The sequence below is a fragment of the Macrosteles quadrilineatus genome, unplaced genomic scaffold (genome assembly GCF_028750875.1).
Source record: "Macrosteles quadrilineatus isolate MER2022 unplaced genomic scaffold, UCM_ALF_1.0 Scaffold_1__1_contigs__length_201487025, whole genome shotgun sequence".
Classification (NCBI taxonomy): domain Eukaryota; kingdom Metazoa; phylum Arthropoda; class Insecta; order Hemiptera; family Cicadellidae; genus Macrosteles; species Macrosteles quadrilineatus.
Window position 1 is genome coordinate 59215324 of NW_026542594.1, and position 19589 is coordinate 59234912.

Here is a 19589-nt window from a genome sequence, read left to right on the forward strand (position 1 = left end):
ATTAAGTGATAACACATAGCAGAGGTGTCTGGGAGCTATAGAAATCAGGTTGCGTGGGAAACAAACAAGGAAGATGAAATACTACTGGTTTTCTTTGAACTTAATACTCTTTCTTTTTCTGGTAAGTTTTACCGAGAAAAATACCTTTATCCTTTAATAGAATAGTAATTTAATGCATGTATAGTCTAACGATTGTAGGAGTAACTTAATTATTAGCGAATTTCCCATATAGGGAATAAGGTATTACCGTAGTACTCATGGTAAGACCTGGACCCGGGACCGATTTACTTTTTTATTTTGAGGTCCCTAGAGACCAAAAACACCATCCGTTCAAATTCATATATATATATACAGTATATATATATATATATCAAATATATATAGCCTATATATTTATATATATATCCCTGTTGCAACAAACCTAAGTACTTCTTGTTAATCCAATCCTATTTAAATAGATGTGATATTTTTAAGGAGATATTTTAGAGTAAATCCAATCAGGCAAATTGAAATTCATTCGCTTAGCCTGCAGGTTTCCTGCGGCGGGGGTATTTTTCACTTGTGTCCACCCAAACCAGTGTCTAATGACTGTTTAAATTTTTGTAACTTAAGCTATAGGCTTACTGATAACTATAACTAATCTCTTGCATAGAACGAAAATAAAAATATATCATAGTATAATATTCGACCAGTATTAACATATGGAGCTGAAACTTGGATTTTAAACAAAAAAGAAGAAAACAAAATGATTGTTTTTTAAAACAAAATTTTTAGAATTATATATGTCTCAACACAAGAAAATGGAGAGTGGAGAAAAGGGCATAATAGGGAGATAAGGAATATATGTACAATGATTATGATGTAGTAGCACGCGTGAAAGCAAGGAGAATAAGGTGGGCAGGACACGCCCACGGAGAGAGCGGGGTTCACTTTTAAAAGAAGCGAGTATAGGAAAGCCAGAAGGGAAACGACCATTAGGAAGGCCAAAGACAAGATGGTGGGAATGTTCTGTTTTGACTGGTCTAAAAAAAATAATGCTTTGTCAGTTAAAACAAAGCGCGTTTTGCATATAGATGAGGAATTTAGACATAAGATAACTTTAATATGAAATTTAAAGCTCATGTTATTTTAGGTCAAGGTTAGCAACAAAAGTAAGCATAACTGTACCATTGTATTGTGCATTGGTAAGTAAACCAGAAAAACCCCGTGATTCTCATTGAAATTGTTAACTTCGGTGTTAGTCAGTTCTCAGATGACGGTGACCATTTGGAAAATTTATGACCACACCACCGCACAATGTACCATATTATCAACCATAAGAAACATAACAGTGACTTTTTTTGTAACTTCTAATCATGGTGCAGGCTCCTTTGTGGTGCGAGCCCCTGGGCTCACGCCTTTGCTTAAACCCAGCCTGAGTATACCTAACAAAAGGATTTGAAATTTTATTCCTAAAGGGGGGTCTACACACAAGGATTTCGCAAACGTTTTATCTGCGCATGTAAAACTTTGCAGTCAAGTTGTTGCAAAGAAATGCGTCCACATGGTACAGGTTTTAGCACCAGCTTTTAGTGTAGTTATGTGATAACTTTCAGTGTATGAGCATGTAATATCATGGAAGATGTGTTAAGCGGCCTACACACTACACGTGCATTGCACGCCGTGCCATTTTGTATATTGGCACGACGTGCTCTGGCACGGCACGTTATTGCCCACACTCTTGATCTTCAGTGTAGCCTGCAACGTGCTAAATTACATCTCCTGTTCGTACAAATGAAATGCAGAGCACACACATGTTTTAAGGACATAATTGATTAATCATTAAAAATATACACTAGGCAGCAGCACTAAACAGCCTTAGTGCCTAGGTCAGTCCAGACCTTGCACCTCGCTGCCGTACAGATATACGCCGGCAGGGCACTTGGTTCACAATATTGTAGTGGAGGATGTATGCTCTATAATATATTATACAGAGATCTATGACTGCGTCTTGGCTCACGCACCACTTACAGCGTGCGATACACTGTGTTATAACCTCGATGGTCGTATCAAAGACAAAATGCCGTCGATTCACTAATAAAAAAGTATTATTAGGGTCAAACCCTGTCAAAATTTGTCGAACTACCAGCACGTGGCACGGGACTGCCTACACACTAGCATGTCAGAGCGGCGTGCATTGGCACGGCACGCCAAAAATCAAACTCGTTTTGATTTCCACCGTGCCATGCCACTGCTTGCACGGTGTTCACCACACACTGGCACGTTTCGTCAGTTTTTGGCACGACGTGCTTGCACGGCGCTCAATGCACGTGTAGTGTGTAGTCCGCTTTACTGTGGTCGATATCTGCAGCCAGTATTACAAGAAAGCAAAGAAATAAGTCTGAGCGACGACGGTGCTCACTATGGTCAAGACGTTGGTTACTAAAAAGACAACCAATTCCATTATAGTTTCTCTGTTCACATTCGAATCTACTGCTTTGTATTTTTCAAAAGTCTCTAAGTCTTTTTCTTATAACAGTAAATATGTTCCTTTCTCTTGACCCTCCATAAATAAGGAAAACTTCTGTACAGTTTGTTGAATTCAACAATAAAATCACGGGAACATTGGCGAAGATCTGCAATTGTAATTAAAATACCCCCGCCGCAGCAAACCTGCAGACTAAGCGAATTTCCATTTGCCTGATTGGATTTACACTAAAATGTCTCCTTAAAAATATCACATTTATCCCTATTTAAATAGAATCAGTTTAACACATACTTAGGTTTGCTGCAATAGGGAGGGTAAAAGTGTTTTTTTTATGTAAAATGTTAATTGTTAGTAAGAAATAAAAACATTTTCCAAATTTGGGCAAAATATCTAATATATAAAATTCTCGTGTCACAGTGTTTGTCTGCAAACTCCTCCGGAACGACTTCACCGATCGTTATGAAATTTGGTGTGTAAATTCTGTAGGTATGCGAATCGGACGTAAACTATTTCCCGTTTCGAAATTCTTAAAAGGGCTCCGCCCCAGTGGCTCTGGAGTTTCCCATGTTAACCTTATGAGAAATGGAATTAATGAATCTTAACAGCTGTTTCAATTAAACAAGTTGGTTCTGTTCTATGATGTTCAATAGCATTAAAGTAACAAGGATTACCAACAGGGTGCAGCACTATTATTTCTTTTACATTTATGACAACAGCTAATTTGCAACCAAAAGTTGAGTGAGCGTAGCGAACGAACTTCAACCTGGAGGCGAGTTAGCGTAGCAAACGAGCTAACCTGAAGGCAAGTGAGCGCAGCGAACGAGCTCCAACCTAAAGGTGAGTGAGCGTAGCGAACGAGCTCCAACCCAAAGGTGAGTGAGCTTAGCGAACGAACTTCAACCAGGACGTGATTGAGCGATGCGAACAAGATCATCTTGAAAATTAAACGTAACGGTACTTTCTTTCCATCGGTCTGTCTTAGGGGAAACCTATAACTTAGGCGATACGAAGTTCGCCGGGTCAGCTAGTCTATATATATAATTCCGTAAGTCAAATTGTTGTAAAGAAATTGTGAGTGACTGGATGGCCGTAGAAAGATGGGAGGGGTCTTATTTTAAAGGTCTTGAAGTGAATTTTGAGGGAAAACTATTCATTTTTCTTATTTTTTTACCATAAATTCGCAACAGAATAAAACTTTTCCCATTAAAACAACATGGGGTTTAATTTGTTTACATCTTTTGAAATTAAAACAGCTGTGCCACAGATTTGAAAACAGTGATCAATACACGCATTAGGTTTACTTTTAGCCAGTCAACTATGAAATGTATACTATAATAAAACTGAAATATTGAAGATTAGTCGGAAAAACGTCTGCATTCTTTGTTTATATTTAAATCATATACTCAAGTTTCATTTTTTCATGCTTTTACGTTATTGTCGTGTTAAAGGAATAAACGACATAGAATAAATATTCTGTATAAATAATCAAAGAGTCGAAATTAAATCTAACTTCTGTTTTGTTTTTATTTTTAAATCATATGTTCAAGTTTATTTTAAATGATGTTGTTTTCTTTATATTTCTACACATTTTAAGGTTAAGGTTGTGTGAATATATACAACTAAAATAACCTATAAATGTTATTGGTTCTAAAATGGTGTATTTGCATTCCTTCGTAAGTATTTTTTTTTAGTGCAGTGAATATACAACGTAGAGTAATCATATTCGATCATACTTTTATAAAATCACCAGGGATTCAAGATGTTTTGGTATGTAGGCTGCTGGATATATATTCTTTTCATTATAAGTACTGTAATTAATATGAACGCCAGGGAAATACCACAAAGGCGGGGAACTGTTCATAGGAATGACAGTGCGCGTAGGAGAGCAAGAGTAGATAATGACGAACTTAATCAAGATAGGCCTATGTTACAACCCCTTTTTAGGAGACCCATGGTAGACGAGAGAAATGTAAAGATCCATGATGCAGGATTATTGGACCAAGAGTGTAGAGTGCATTCAATGTAGTGCTCTTCATTTTAGAGAAGAACTAACGAATAATCAATTTATGACATGTTGCCATAACGGACTTATTAACCTTCCTCAGTCAAAAACTAATGTAGAACTTAAAAGTTTGTTTGAAGAGAGCCCACAACTGTATAAATTCATTCGACAATGCAACAGTGCGATGGCTTTTGCTTATTTTTCAGCCAGTAAGAAAGATATTCCAGGAAAAGGACCATACTGTTTCAAAATTCAAGGACAGATTTATCGTTCAATCTCAGATTTGCTGCCTCAACATGATGTGTATATGGCCAATTGTACATTATTGACACATCAACAGCAACAGAAATTCGTCAAAGGCGTCGAGAAAATAGTGACTTAAAACCTGAAATATTGTCAAAACTAGCTGAAACTCTATTAGAAAATCCATTTGCACAAATTTACAAAAGAGCTTCGGAAGAAATGGTTGTACAAGGTGACAGTGAATTAGAACTTAGGTTTGTAGACAGGATAAATATGGATCGTCGTAGGTATAATAAGCTTACTGCAGATGAAATTGCAGGCGTCTTCAATTCATCTGAAGGCGAACCTCCAATGAATTTTTAAAATTCCAAACAGGGAAGCTTTTATTTATCCTCATTAACCACAAGACCAAAGCTACCTTAGTAAACCAGTATTTATTCACAAACAATGATATGTTTACTGCCTTTTCATGTTAAACCACTGGAGTGATTCAAATTATTTATTGAAAATGACATCAACAAAAGCAAACAAAGAAGAACAACAAACTGGTTTTTATTTTTACACAAAAGATATGGTGTAGGGATGCCTATTCTGACACATAGATAATGTTATTCTGAGTTTGTTTAAATACCGGTATTGCAAAAAGTTGTTTTACATTTGAGCTTTTTAGGGACTTATGTCCCTACAAGCCACTAGTGTTAATAAACAAGCAAACTACAACAGTTTTATTCTCCATAAGAATAACATGGGAATTTTAAATTTACAATTTTTTGGAATTTTCTCCGTAACCATTAGGCGCATTATAACGCTTCAATATATTAATTATTTGTTTTTTTAAGCTCTACAAAATAGTTTAGAAAGAAATTGCAAAATTTGATGTTTTTTGGGTCAAAAATGGGAAAAACCCATTTTTACCCCATAAAACCCCCCATAAACCCCCGTTCCCATGGTTCGATCATGCTGGTTCGCGAACTCGTTCGAATAAACGTAGGTTTACATGTTTGTACCAAATTTAATCAAAATCGGATCATTTTTGCTTGAGTTATCGCGCTAACGGACACTTAAATATATAAATATATATGAAGAAAGCATATTAACTCAGTACCCTGAAATTATTTTTTTTATTTATTTTTTTTTTTTTTAACCTCAAAACAAACAAAAAATTTGGTCCCGGGTCCAGGTCTTACCATGAGTACTACGGTAATAGCTTATTCCCTATATGGGAAATTTGCTAAAACACACTTGTACCTCTGACAGCACGTGAAGACAACACTACATACTAGGGTTTTGAGCGTGAAGACAAAGTTGAAACGGATGACAGTGTACACACGCAACGACTTGTCTGAAAATGTTGTCAAAACTATGCTCTCTGCAATAGTTTTATCTTTTGTCTTCCGTCTCTGCGCAGTTCTCAAACATGCACAGTTTTGCGGTACACTCGCAACGATTTACTTGCGCAGGTAAAACGTACAGTAAATCCTTGCGTGTAGACCTGCCTTTAGACTTCAAGTGGTACAACGATTTGATGAGTGTTATGTCCTTGCAAACATCGACCTCTTTACATGACACCAGTGCAATGCTCAATACTCAACAGCCATGTCAGCTCCTACCAAAAGTTAACTTTAACTTACTATGTTATGATTCGGACATTTACACCGATATCAAAAAAATTTTTAATTTAAACTTTAATAAATTCAATAACTAATCTCCAACAGTCAAACATTACATTGCAGCCAGAAAATACAGAAAAAATAACTATATTACTTTGTGAACATCCTGTACAATCTATCTATCTAATATCTATAAAAGAGGAACTATGCATGTATGTATGTATATATGTATGTATGTACCTTATGGACTCCAAAACCGCTCAACAGATTGTAATGAAACATTCAGACATTATTAAGCATTATTCAAGGATGGTTTGTGTTAAGTTTGGTGCAGATCCGTCAAAAGAGCTCTACCCCAGAGGGTTTTAAGTGGGCCAATGTCAGACTTTTTGAACTACAATGTTTAGGTACAAATAAATATAACTAGCTACTACCATAGATAAAACATAGTCCCTTGGTAGATTTCCCATCCTTATGGAGCAGCTGAAGCCAATTTTATTGTTAGTTCTGTCAGGTTTTCTGTAGATGTTGTGTTTTGTTTACAATATGTTTCTTGTTATTGCAGTAATTTAAAACCTCGTTTAATCAAATAAAACTATCTAATCATAAACTATTACTGGTCTATATAACCAAACAGTGAGACAAAAGTAATGAGAAACTAACCTTAAAATAATAGAAACAAATTGTAAACAAAACACAACATCTACAGAAAACCGAACAGAACTAACAATAAAATTGGCTTCACAGCTGTTCCATAAGGATGGGAAATCTACTTAGAACTATGTTTTATCTATGCTATTACCCGGCAACTGTTTTGTAGGTTAGAATAGTAACAACGTGCTGTATTATTCATGATTTGAAATAATGCCACAATGTTTCCACAGGGTGCAGTACAGAAAACTATTTTACTTTTGAATGACTCCAAATATATTAAACACCAATCGCAGCACACCTATGCACTCAACAACGTTTAAATTAAATGTGTCTGTTAGCGCGATAACTCGAGTAAAAATTATCCAATTTTGATTAAATTTTGTAGAAACGTGTGAACCAACGTTTATTCAAACGAGTTCGGGAACCAGCATGATCGGACTATGGGAACAGGGGTTTATGGGGGTTTTATGGGGAAAAAATTGGTTTTTCCTATTTTTGACTCTAAAACCATAAAATTTCCCAATTTATTTCAGAACCATTTTGTAGATCTGAAAAAAAGAAATAATTTTGTATAGGCTATTGAAGCGTTGTTGTATGCTTAACGGTTAGGGAGATAATTAGAAAAAACTTTACATTTAAAATGCCCATGTTATTCTTATAACTAGCTTACCCGGTCGTGGCTTTGTTCACAAAAATTTAAGTTAAACATATGTGACAACTTGAGTTAAACTAAGAGAGAACTTCTTCATTTAAAACAATAACCGTCCCACTACCAGGAGCTTCGGACTACTCACTCTGAAACCACCTACATATGTTTTTAAGAAAGAACTTATCAAGCAAATCTCTTCTCTCTTGAGCACCCATTATAAATAATAAGTAGTGATAGAAGAAGACAGGATACCATCCCTTAAAATATTAGATGAAACTCGATTGGAAATGATTTGTTCCTTTGACATTGATATCCTGAACACATTAAATAATGTAGGTACTGTTATTTAGTTGCTGAGAAACAGATCTTAAAAACTTCAACAATATAGTTAACATATCTTGATTTTTAAATTCATTTGATGATTACAAAAAGTGTTATGCAGTAAAACACCAATTTTAAAGCCACAAAATAGGCTAATGCAAATATTTTCATTTCAATCAAATAAATGCAACCCTTAGTTAGTAGTATAAAATTCAAAAATATACATCTGTTCAAATGTAAACAAATCTTTTCTCCATAAAGATAACATGGGAACTTTAGAGGCCACTGGGACAGAGCCCTGATGAAATTTCTTGAAAACGCTTCTTATTGCACAATTGGAATCTCAATGCCAATTCTTGAGTTCTTATGGTTAGTACTTTTTGAGATACAGTGATCAGGGAGTCAGTGAATGGTACAGACCATTTCACCGTGCTTGGCGTGTAGGGGAGGCAGTGCGAGAGAGACAGAAAATCTCTCCCACCATTGCTTCCCCTCCAGCCGTCAAGTACAGTCGCCTGCTTGCCTCCTTGAGTTGTTTATATCGTTGCTCCCTCCACTTAAATACGAATACACTCACTGCTGTAGCAGTTAATTCTGTATCAAACCATGATGTCATGTTTTGGGTTTCTCGTCATAAATATATATTTTATTCATATTACCTGTCTATTATGTATTTTCTTGTTTCTTATAAAAAGCTTAATAAATTGTATGTCTTAATTTTTTTATTATTAGTGCCTAAAAATACTTAACAACTTAACTTACTTATTGTTAAGTTAACAACAGGTCCCGTCAGTGGCGTAACAAATTTTTACGGTCCCCCCTGCAAACTTATTTTTTGGGCCCCCCTCTCATGAGCTATTTTTAGACCACCCATACAACATAATCAAACACCCTCCTCCTCCCCCCAGAGTTATTTTTGGACCACCAATCCAATTATGAAACAGATTAATCATAAAAAGAGTGGTAAATAAATTATGAAAAAAATATTAAATTATAGGTTATGTTCCAAAAAAGGGTGTGTTAAGTATTTCAGTCGTGGTTTGATGAAAGTGTTACATCACTACATCATTATATCAATATTAGTGTTTGTAAATAGTTTTGAAATCAAATAAAAAACTCTTATTTTCCATCCGTCTATCAGAATGTTTATATCAAAGAGGTTAAAAATTGTACATTTAATTTAGGCCTATCACACGTTATCAAATTTTATTACCCTGATAATTAGACTAATTTGTTAATTACAAGGCAAAAATGTGGCTCGAATTCCCCTATTAACCCCCTTAGGCCCCTTGTATTGGCTATTAATTAACATCTGTGTCTAAGGAATATGTCGGCCTTAGTTCCTTTCAAAACTAAAAGGTTGGGCCACTCATCCTAAACTCATCTCCATTAATTCTTGGCTTAAAATACCTACAAATTGGTATGGTCGCCGTTTCAAAGTAAAGTATTAAAGTCAATCAATCAATTATTTAAGATGGGGACGCCACTATGTGCGAATTTTAACCCAAATTTGACTGAAGGATGAGAAAGTATTAATTTGTTAGGTTAGTTTAATCTTTGGTTAAAATTAACTCATATACTAAAAGCTGGTTAATTTAATAGATTGACGTACTTTTATCACAGGCTAAAATAGCCTATTGCATTTTTTATTTTATCTTTGTATGGATTTCAAGTGTCTTATAATGTTGTAAGCGTTTATCTTACAACAAATATCTTTAGTAGGTTAACTGTGAGGTAAAATAAGATATGGGCTAACGAACACAGTAATTAGAGTAGCAGTATATTGTATTTAACAAAATACAATCAATATTAGGACAAAACTAAAATGTAAAATAACACAATATTAAAAGCCCCAGCCAACGTTCATGACTCCAGGCTCCAAAGTAACAAAATGTTTGCAGACGACATAAGCAGTGTACGAAATAGCTGAGAAGTAAAATATTTCTCGGTGACAAAAGTAAGATTGCATAATAATCAGACCCTTGTTATTACACGTTAAATTTGTTACCCTAGTTCGTTATCACTGAAGAGGCCTAACGAAATTAAACGATAACTGATAACAACATATTATTAATAACATTAATGTTATTACTTGTTCAATACAATTATTGAATGATTGATAATACATTTAAATAAGAATGAACTCAAATTTTTCAGCCCCACTCGTCTCACGGGCCTCTCTGCTCACTGTTTCCCGCTCACCGGTTCGCGGGCCCCCTCAGCTCCCCCTGAGTTTACAAAAAAAAGTTTACAACAAAATGTTGCTGCTCACTAATTTAGAGCAACTAGTGGAAAACATGTTGCCAAAGAATTGGCGCGAAATGTTCTGTACAGTTACACAGTCCCTACTAGTTGTGTCAAGGATGTCGGACGAAGAAGATGCAATCCTTGCCGTGACTGCTTGTGTCATTATTACTAGCCACTATACAAGAGGTCCGCGAAGATATTGGGTGAGACCCTCGTTGATAGCTAGGGATAGGTACAGTAGCAGTGACATGCTGGCTGATTTCCGAGAAGATGACGTCGATCCGTTGAGTGGTGAGCGTAAAAAACTTCCTGAGAATGACAACTATTAAATTTTGAATATTAATTTTTTTTATGATCGGACATAAAGTCAAGAAAAGTGACACTAACTTCAGGAAAGCCATAACTGACAACTGTCCAAGAAAGCTAGCCGTGACACTACGTTTTTTTGCTACTGGTGATTCCTACACTAGTCTCAGTTATTTGTTTAAAATTTCAAAATCAACCATTTCCCTGTTTGTGATTGAAGTTTGTGAGGCTTTGATAGAATAGTTCTCCACTAGTTTTCCACAAGTTGCTTGCGCAATGCGCGTATCAACTAGTCTTCCACATTTTGTTGTAAACTTTCTATGATCTTTACCGACTCTCCAACCAATATTTAATGGAAAACTTGTTAAATTAAGCTTTAATGGAAACTGTTTATGACGATTAGATTAAGGTATCTGCATTCCTAAAATTCTATGGGAAGGGAGGAAAACAGGTCCGTGACGTAGGAAGTGGTGAAGAAAGTAGTCAAGGCGACCTGTCCGGAGTGTGGGAACTGTTTATGACGATTAGATTTTTAAGGTACAGTAGACTCCCTCTAGTTCGGCTTCGGTTGGATTGGCCGCCGGATGGTCCGTCCCGGTCTCAGGGGGACAAGTCATATCGTCACGGGCGAATGACCTTCGACAGGATTCAACTTGAATGTTTAGTTTCCGGCCATAGAAGTAAACAATTCATATCAGTTTAGTTGACGGGTGCTTCTATGGGTGAATTGTTGCATATTACCTATGTAAATCTATATTACATAACCTCAAAAATACTAACAACATTTTATAAACAATGTCTCTTCAGTCTAATATGTTGAAATGCAGTGTATAATTAAATATTTTGGACCATTTTTTTATGCGGTAGGTTCCCCCATTATTGTTTTTGAAACACCATGGTTTATTTGACAAAAATAAATTAAGCAAAACAAAGAAATACCAATCGTTAGCTTCAAGGTCAAGCTATCCGCTTGCACTGACAATCATCAATCATCTGCTCTTGCTCTTTATTACACAACTGATGTCTGCCTGTGCACTTGATATTTCACAACAGTTTGTGATTGGGTGATTAGTAGCCATGACAACTTGTTGAATGTGTGGATAAAGAGAAACCAAAGAAAGAATAGAAGAACAAAGATGAAAGAATAAGCGGTGTTTTTCGTCATTCATTGTTATCTTTATCATATTTTACGACTGTCGTTATTATCTTTAAGACTTATGATTTTATGCTGTTTTAAGAGTTATCTAATGTTTTTATCGACATTTATAAGTTCTGTAGTAGCCTATGCTGACTACGGTAGCAGTAGCTTGCAGTACTAGACTTTATATTGTTCTGTTCTTTACGTGATTTATTGCTGTACTTACAGAGTTGTGTAATTTTTGTTTTGCTTGAGTAAGCGTGATTTTAAACGTTACAGTTTTTATTACTGAACCAAGGTTAATGATTTAACATATCTAGATTGCGCAATACTATTATTTGTATTTTGATTATTTAAAATGCACTACAGCCGGATAGTCCGGCCGTTTTGTAGTTCGGACAATGGTCCGGTCCCGAGGTGGCCGAACTAGAGGGAGTCTACTGTATCTGCAATCCTAAAATGCTATTGGAAGGGAAGGAAACAGGTCCGCGACTAAGGAAGTGGTGAACGAAGTAGTAAAGGCGAGCTGTTCGGGATGTGGGATCTGTTTGTGACCATTAGATTAAGGTATTTGCAATCCTATGATGCTATGGGAAGGGAGGGAAACAGGTCCGTGACGTAGGAAGTTGTGAAGGAAGTAGTAAATGCAAGCAGTCTGGAGTGTGGAAACTGTTTACATGACGATTAGATTAAGGTATCTGCATTCCTAAAATTCTATGGGAAGGGAGGAAAACAGGTCCGTGACGTAGGAAGTGGTGAAGGAAGTATTCAAGGCGAGCTGTCCGGAGTGTGGGAACTGTTTATGACGATTAGATTAAGGTATCTGCAATACTAAAATGCTACGGAAAGGGAAGGAAACAGACTGTCCGCGATGTAGAAAGTGGTGAAGTAGTAAAAGCGAGTTGTTCGGAGTGTGGGATCTGTTTATGACGATTAGATTTAAGTATCTACAATCTTAAAATGCTATGGGAAGAGAGGGAAACAGATCCGCGACGTAGGAAGAGGTGAAAGAAGTAGTAAGGTGAGCAGTGTGGAGACAGTGTAGGTGTACTGGAAACCATTTGTAGCAGTTTTAATGTATCTGCAATGCTGAAATGCTATGAGAAGGGAAGGAAACAGGCCCCACGACGTAGGAAGTGGTGAAGGAAGTAGTAAAGGTTGGCAGTGCAGAGTGGGGGAACCGTTTGGGCAGTTAGATAAATGAATCTGTAATACTTAAATGCTATGAGAAAGGAAGGAAACAGGGCTATGACGTAGTAAATGGTGAAGGAAGTAGTAAGGCTAGCAGTGCAGAGTGTGGGAACTGTCTTTGGCAATTACATTAATGTATCTGCAATCCTAAAATGCTGTGGAAAGAGAGGAAACCCACCCACGAAGTAGGGTCTGGTGAAGGAAGTAGTACAGGTGAGCAGTGTTGAGTTTGGGAATGGATTAATGATCTGCAATGCTAAAATGCTACGGGAAGAAACTGTAGACTGTATGTTAAAATGATTATAAAGCACGAATCGATACATATTTTTGATACATGCAATAGTTTACAATCGAAATTTACAACTGAGTTGACAACAGCTGATTTTTACTCCATAGAGGCTAAAAACGATTTTTACTCCCTAAATATTAAAAATGCTACTTTAGACCCGCAACGCATGCATTAAAAACTACTGTTTTTACTGCAGTATGACAAAAACAAAATAATATGAACCCTTGATAACTCCGCTCAATTTTGTGGATGCCTCTGCGAACGCCACCTAGTTGTACAACAATGCTACAATATACTAAATAATTATAAGCTTCATTCAATGGTCTTACCGTAAATTATTAAAAACACAATTTTTGAAAATTTAAAACCCGACTACCCTGTTCTCATGACCCGATCTTGCTGGTTCCCGAGCTCATTCAAGTTTATCCCGCCCTACTATAAGTCAAATTTAATCAAAATCTGACCAAACTTCAAATTGTTATAGACACATAGCCTACATAATATCATAGATAAAACATACTCCCTTAGTAGATTTCTCATCCTAATGGAACAGCTGAAGACAATTTTATTGTTAGTTCTGTACGGTTTATGTAGAGGTCGTGTTTTGTTTACAACACACAACGGGTGTTTTGTGTCCCGTTAATACAGTCATTTAAAACCTCGTTTAACCAAATAATACGATCTAATCATAAACAATAAATTGTCCCCTAGTTATTTAACCAAACAGTAAAGCACAAATCGAGAAATTAACCCTAAAATAATAGAAACAACATTTCGTCGACACTAGCGCCCAGTGTGGCGTACATGAACTAGCCATGAAAAACGAGCTTCAAAATTTACAATGGGATGAGAAGTCTACTTGTGTTGGTTAGTCTATGATAATATAAATAAAATTGAATGAATAGTGGTTTTGGCCTCTGGGGACATCAAAGTGAATAATTAAACAGGTACCGGATCTAGGCCTTACCTTACTATTACTTTTATGGTAATAGCTACTTCTCTATAGGGAAATTCGCTAAAACAATCTTTATTTTTTACCTGTAGCAGCAAAATTAAGGAGGCCTACTGATTAAACCTAATGTTATTTAATTGGGGAAAAGATCTGACTTTTTAAGGAAATATTTTAGTATTGAATCAGATAAATGGAAAATCTCTTAGTCTGCATGATTGCTGTGTTCAGTAGCGTAATAAATTTTTACGGGCCCCCCTGCAAACTTATAATTTAGGGCCCCCTCTCATGAGTTATTGTTAGACGACCGATACAACATAATCAAACACCCTCCCCCTCCCCTGAGTGTTATTTTTGGACCACCGATACAATGATTTAACAGATTAATCATAAATACCCCCACTGCAGCAAACCTGCAGACTAAGCGAATTTCCATTTGCCTGATTGGATTTACACTAAAATGTCTATTTAAAAATATAACATTTATTCCCTATTTAAACAGAATTAGTTTTAGCAGAAACAGAAAGTACTTAGGTTTGCTGTAACAGGGAGGGTAGAACTGTATTTTTTTTAAATGTTAATAGTTAGTAAGAAATAAAAACATTTTCCAAATTTAATCAAAATATGTTCATAAACAAGCAAACTACAACAGTTTACTTGTTCTCCATAAGAATAACATGGGAATTTTAAATTTAAATTTTTTTTTTATTTTCTCCGTAACCATTAGGCGCATAGTAACGCTTCAATATAGTCTACTAAATTATTTGTTTATTTAAGCTCTACAAAATGGTTTGGAAAAAATTGCTAAATTTTATGTTTTTTGGGTCAAAAATGGGAAAACTTATTTTTACCCCATAAAACCCCCCTAAACCCCCGTTCCCATAGTCCGTTCATGCTGGTTCGCGAACTCGTTCGAATAAATGTAGGTTTACACGTTTATACCAAATTTCATCAAAATCGGATCATTTTTTGCTCGAGTTATCGTGCTAACGGACACATATATAGATATAAATATATCTTCTATAAGTATAAAAGAGGATGTTAGTATATTTGGCAGTGATAAACTCAGATACCGCTGGACCAATGGCCACGAAACTTGGTACATACGTGTAGAATTTCATGGAATAGGTTTATACACCATCAATTTCGTGATCCGTCCAATCGGCTCCGCCCCAGTGGCTCTGGAGTTTCCCATGTTAACCTTATGAGAAATGGAATTAATGAATCTTAACAGCTGTTTCAATTAAACAAGTTGGTTCTGTTCTATGATGTTCAATAGCATTAAAGTTACAAGGATTACCAATAGGGTGCAGCACTATTATTTCTTTTACATTTATGACAACAGCTAATTTGCAACCAAAAGGTGAGTGAGCGTAGCGAACAAACTTCAACCTGGAGGCGAGTTTGCGTAGTGAACGAGCTAACCTGAAGGCAAGTGAGCGTAGCGAACGAGCTAACCTGAAGGTAAGTGAGCCTAGCGAACGAACTTCAACCAGGACGTGATTGAGCCATGCGAATTTTATCTTTGCATGGATTTCAAGCATCTCATTCATCGAAGTATATAACACAACTGGAATGCTAGGTACGTGTTCACGAAAGCGCGCCGTTGTGGCAGCCTCCCCGCACCAACATGGGGGACCCAGCGGATTTTAGCCAATTCATCGAATAGTGCGCGAAGTTGTTAACTCGCTCCTAGCATTCAGTAACAAAGATTAAGTACAATAATGTTCATATATTCGTAATCTGCATTAAATGCAGAATCTAATGGTATAAATAAATTTTACTTTTGATTTAAAATAGAATTTCCATAGTTAAAAAGAGTTAACAATTTTTACATTGCGACATGAAAAATATAGTATGCGAGGAAGTATTTTATTTTTGGGTCAGAAGAAAACTGTAAGCGACAAAGTTGTAGTTTAAGAAATGATTTTTAACATGTGATCGAGCAATTTACAATTAAGTGTGTAGTTTGTTTGTAGAATAGTGATTAATAGGGCGACGAGGTTGATTTTATGTCGCACCAACCTCCTCAGTCCAGCAACTCTTTATGTTTGTACTACTCGATCATTGTAAAGCTAAATCAATTTTAACCTTTTTTAATAGTTGATATAAGTTAAAGAATACAACTAACTATTCTATGGATGTGATCATATATTTCATTAATTTGCAGAAGATAAATATCAATACCGGTACCGGGCTGCCGCCCATGAATGAAACTGTTAGGGACACTGTTTACAAAACCGTTTGTTTCTCCAATGCTAGAGACATTATGAATGAATGTAACAAAAATAAGTTAGATGTAAGGCAGAGATTGAAGAAATTGGTTTTGTTTCACAACATGTAATGCAACCTTTGTACTATATTTAAGCACGATTGTGGCCAGTAAAACGTATTCTTAAAAGTACTGTTTAGTATTATTAACCAAACCCTAAGCACGATTGTGGCCAGTAAAACGTATTCTTAAAAGTACTGTTTAGTATTATTAACCAAACCCTTTTCTCTTATGTGTGATGATAAGAAATTTAAAACATATACAGAATAACGATGACACTCAAAACACTTTTTACTAATCGTGTGTTTGCAACATTATACAAATACTCATATTGTCAAAGGAACACGACTAACAATTCGATTTGTAAATTATTATTATTATTCAATTTTTGTTATTGAAAAATACTTCCTAGGTTCAATATTTATGACCTTATCAATTATTTGATCTGAGCCTTAATATTTGAAATTTCTCATTAATTACCAAACAAAGCAGATAATACACGATCCCTTGTTACATTTAAACAAAGGGGGATTACCAGTCCCTGTCCCTGTATCTATAGTCTACATTTTATATTTTAATTTACGGTAACATTGTATGTAAATAGTTTACCTAGAAGGTGATAATTCAGTATTTAGTTATGTGTTACCTGTAATAAAAATGAATTTAATATAACTATTGGTTGTACTCAAAACGTTTCTGGGAGTACCGTAAACGAAAAGATCAGCGAAACCAGTGAGAACGGCCCGCGGCGCAATTTATAAATAACCTCTTTGCGTTACTAATTACTCCATTACACACGACTAGAAAATTTTATTTGAAATTGCTTGGTTATATGCTGAAGATTATCTCATTAGCTACAATTTTCTCGCTTGAAGTTTGCTTCTGACCAAAAAATAAAAAAATCCTCGCTTAGTGACTTTTTCATGTCAAGGTGTGATATTATGACTAATAATGGTTAAAAACGTACCTTGTCAGACAATCCTTGACATGTTTTATAGTGTCGAAAATAAACTTGCTACATGTTTCGGTGGTTATTATGATAATAACCATAATTATAATTATAATAACCACCGAAACATGTAGCAAGTTAATTTTCGACACTATAAAACATGTCAAGGATTGTCTGACAAGGTACGTTTTTAACCATTATTAGTCATATTACGCAATCCTGGGGCTATAAAAATGAATTATAAGTGTGGTATTAGTTTAACATTTTTAGTCGTTAAAATTCGAATTACGATTTAAATAAGATGATATTTATACTGTCAGATTCTGCAGTTAATGCAGATTCCGAATATATAACTTTAATTGCAGTCAACCTTTTGGATGCACGGCCAGGAGCGTATTAACAACCGCGTGCACGGCTTGAGGAACTGACATCTCTGCGTTGGGTCCCCCATAGTGGTGGAGGAAGGTTACTGAAACGACGCGCTTTTTATCCCACATCTCCTATCTACCCGGTGTTCCAGTTGTGTTATATACTTCAACGGTCTCATTATGTTGTAAGCGTTTATCTTAACAACAAATTTCTTTAGTATTAAAATAAGATATGGGCTAACAAACACAGTCAGTAGAGTAGCAGTATATTGTATTTAAAATAATACAATCAATATTAGGACAAAACTAATATGTAAAATAACACAATATTAAAAGCCCCAGCCAACGTTCATGACTCCAGGCTCCAAAGTAACAAAATGTTTGCAGACGACATAAGCAGTGTACTCACCGAGAAGTAAAATATTTCTGGGTGACAAAAGTAAGATTGCATAATAATCAAAGACCCACATTATAACTTGTTAAATTTGTTACCCTAGTTCGTTATCACTGAAGAGGCCTAACGAAATTAAACGATAACTGATAACAACATATAATTAATAACATCAATGTTATTACTTGTTCAATACAATTATTGGAATGATTGATAATACATTTAAATAAGAATTAACTCAAATTTTTCGGCCCCACTCGTCTCACAGGCCTCTCTGCTCACCGTTTCCCGCTCTCCGGTTCGCGGGCCCCCTCAGCTCCCGGGCCGCCCCGCATTGCGGGCCCTTCTGTTACGCCACTGGCTATATTGGAGGTATTACAACTCTATGTACCTAACTAGGCACTAGAAAACAAGTACATTGGATGAAATTAAAAAAAGGAAAACTAATCACATTCTTTTGTCTTCTAGGACATCTGCTATTCAGCACCGGCAGAAATACTTGGAACCAATGCAGTAGAAGAACTAGTTGGTTCCCTTCCTATTGTCACTAAACTACTTAACATTCTTAATGTACCGTTAGGTATACTTGGGTAGTGTTTAGGCCTACATAAAAATAAATTCTTGTGTTTTGAAAATAGTTTATACCATGATATTTTTTCCTCAAAATATTCAAAAATTCTACTCTTCCTTGACCTCTATATGCTGGAGACCCATAGTCAAAATGACTGGACAACAAGTAGAAACATTGCTGATGCGGTTATATATACTGTATGTTATTTTTATTTATCTCATGGTCTAATATGGAGGTTCTACTATGTAGGTTTTAAGGAACACAGCTAGATCCCTTTTGTTTTGTAACCTTAAGAAATCATCTGAATCTGCTTCGTGTAATGATTCATTGGTTTCTAAGCCTAACTTGAGGTAGGCTACATTTAGACAGCACTTTTTCTGGTATGGAATTATTTTTATGTATTGAAGACCTGTCCATGAATGAGAGTTGGTTTTCCTTTACATGCAAAAAGTGTGTGTATTCAAAATAAAGGGTAATGTTATTGTTTTTAAGTGTTTAAAACTATCCCTACAGCTTAGAGTACTAATTCAGATTATTGGGCGGAGCAAGCAAATTTCTTTTGGGATCAACTTTAATGCAAACTTTCTTACATTATCACTCAATGACAGTTGAACATATTTTAGCCAAACTTACCCGGTGGGGCACACGAGAGGGACTAAGGCTAACATATCTTGTAGTGTCAGCGTTCGCCGCTAGAACCGCTAAGTTGAAATTTTTTTTTTATTTTTAGTTATAAAATTAACTTTTTAATTATAAAATATTGTTTTAACACATTCGATGCGGCGGGTCCACCGGTGGACCCCGCGCGTCTCAGCTGAGGAGCGGGGGGGTCCACGGGTGGGGGAGCGCGCATTGCATTGTTTGCCGGATCAGTGTGGTTCAGCCATTGTCGGGGAACGTTGTAATCTTTACCAGCCTGTAGCTTATAATGCGAGCTTTATTCTGGTGTAGGTTGGTACAAAAATTGCCCGT

The 19589-nt window shown here is 35.9% G+C and overlaps 1 protein-coding gene and 1 long non-coding RNA gene across 5 annotated transcripts in view; one reads left to right on the forward strand and one right to left on the reverse strand.

Moving 5' to 3' along the window:
- The window catches only part of LOC128983219 (NFX1-type zinc finger-containing protein 1-like), a 125743-nt gene that overhangs the window by 89582 nt on the left and 16572 nt on the right, over nucleotides 1-19589 (reverse strand). The window lies entirely within an intron of this gene.
- Nucleotides 2-18681, forward strand: LOC128983221 (uncharacterized). Its single transcript, XR_008489818.1, has 2 exons — nucleotides 2-121; nucleotides 18515-18681. It is a non-coding gene; the product is annotated as an uncharacterized LOC128983221 (long non-coding RNA).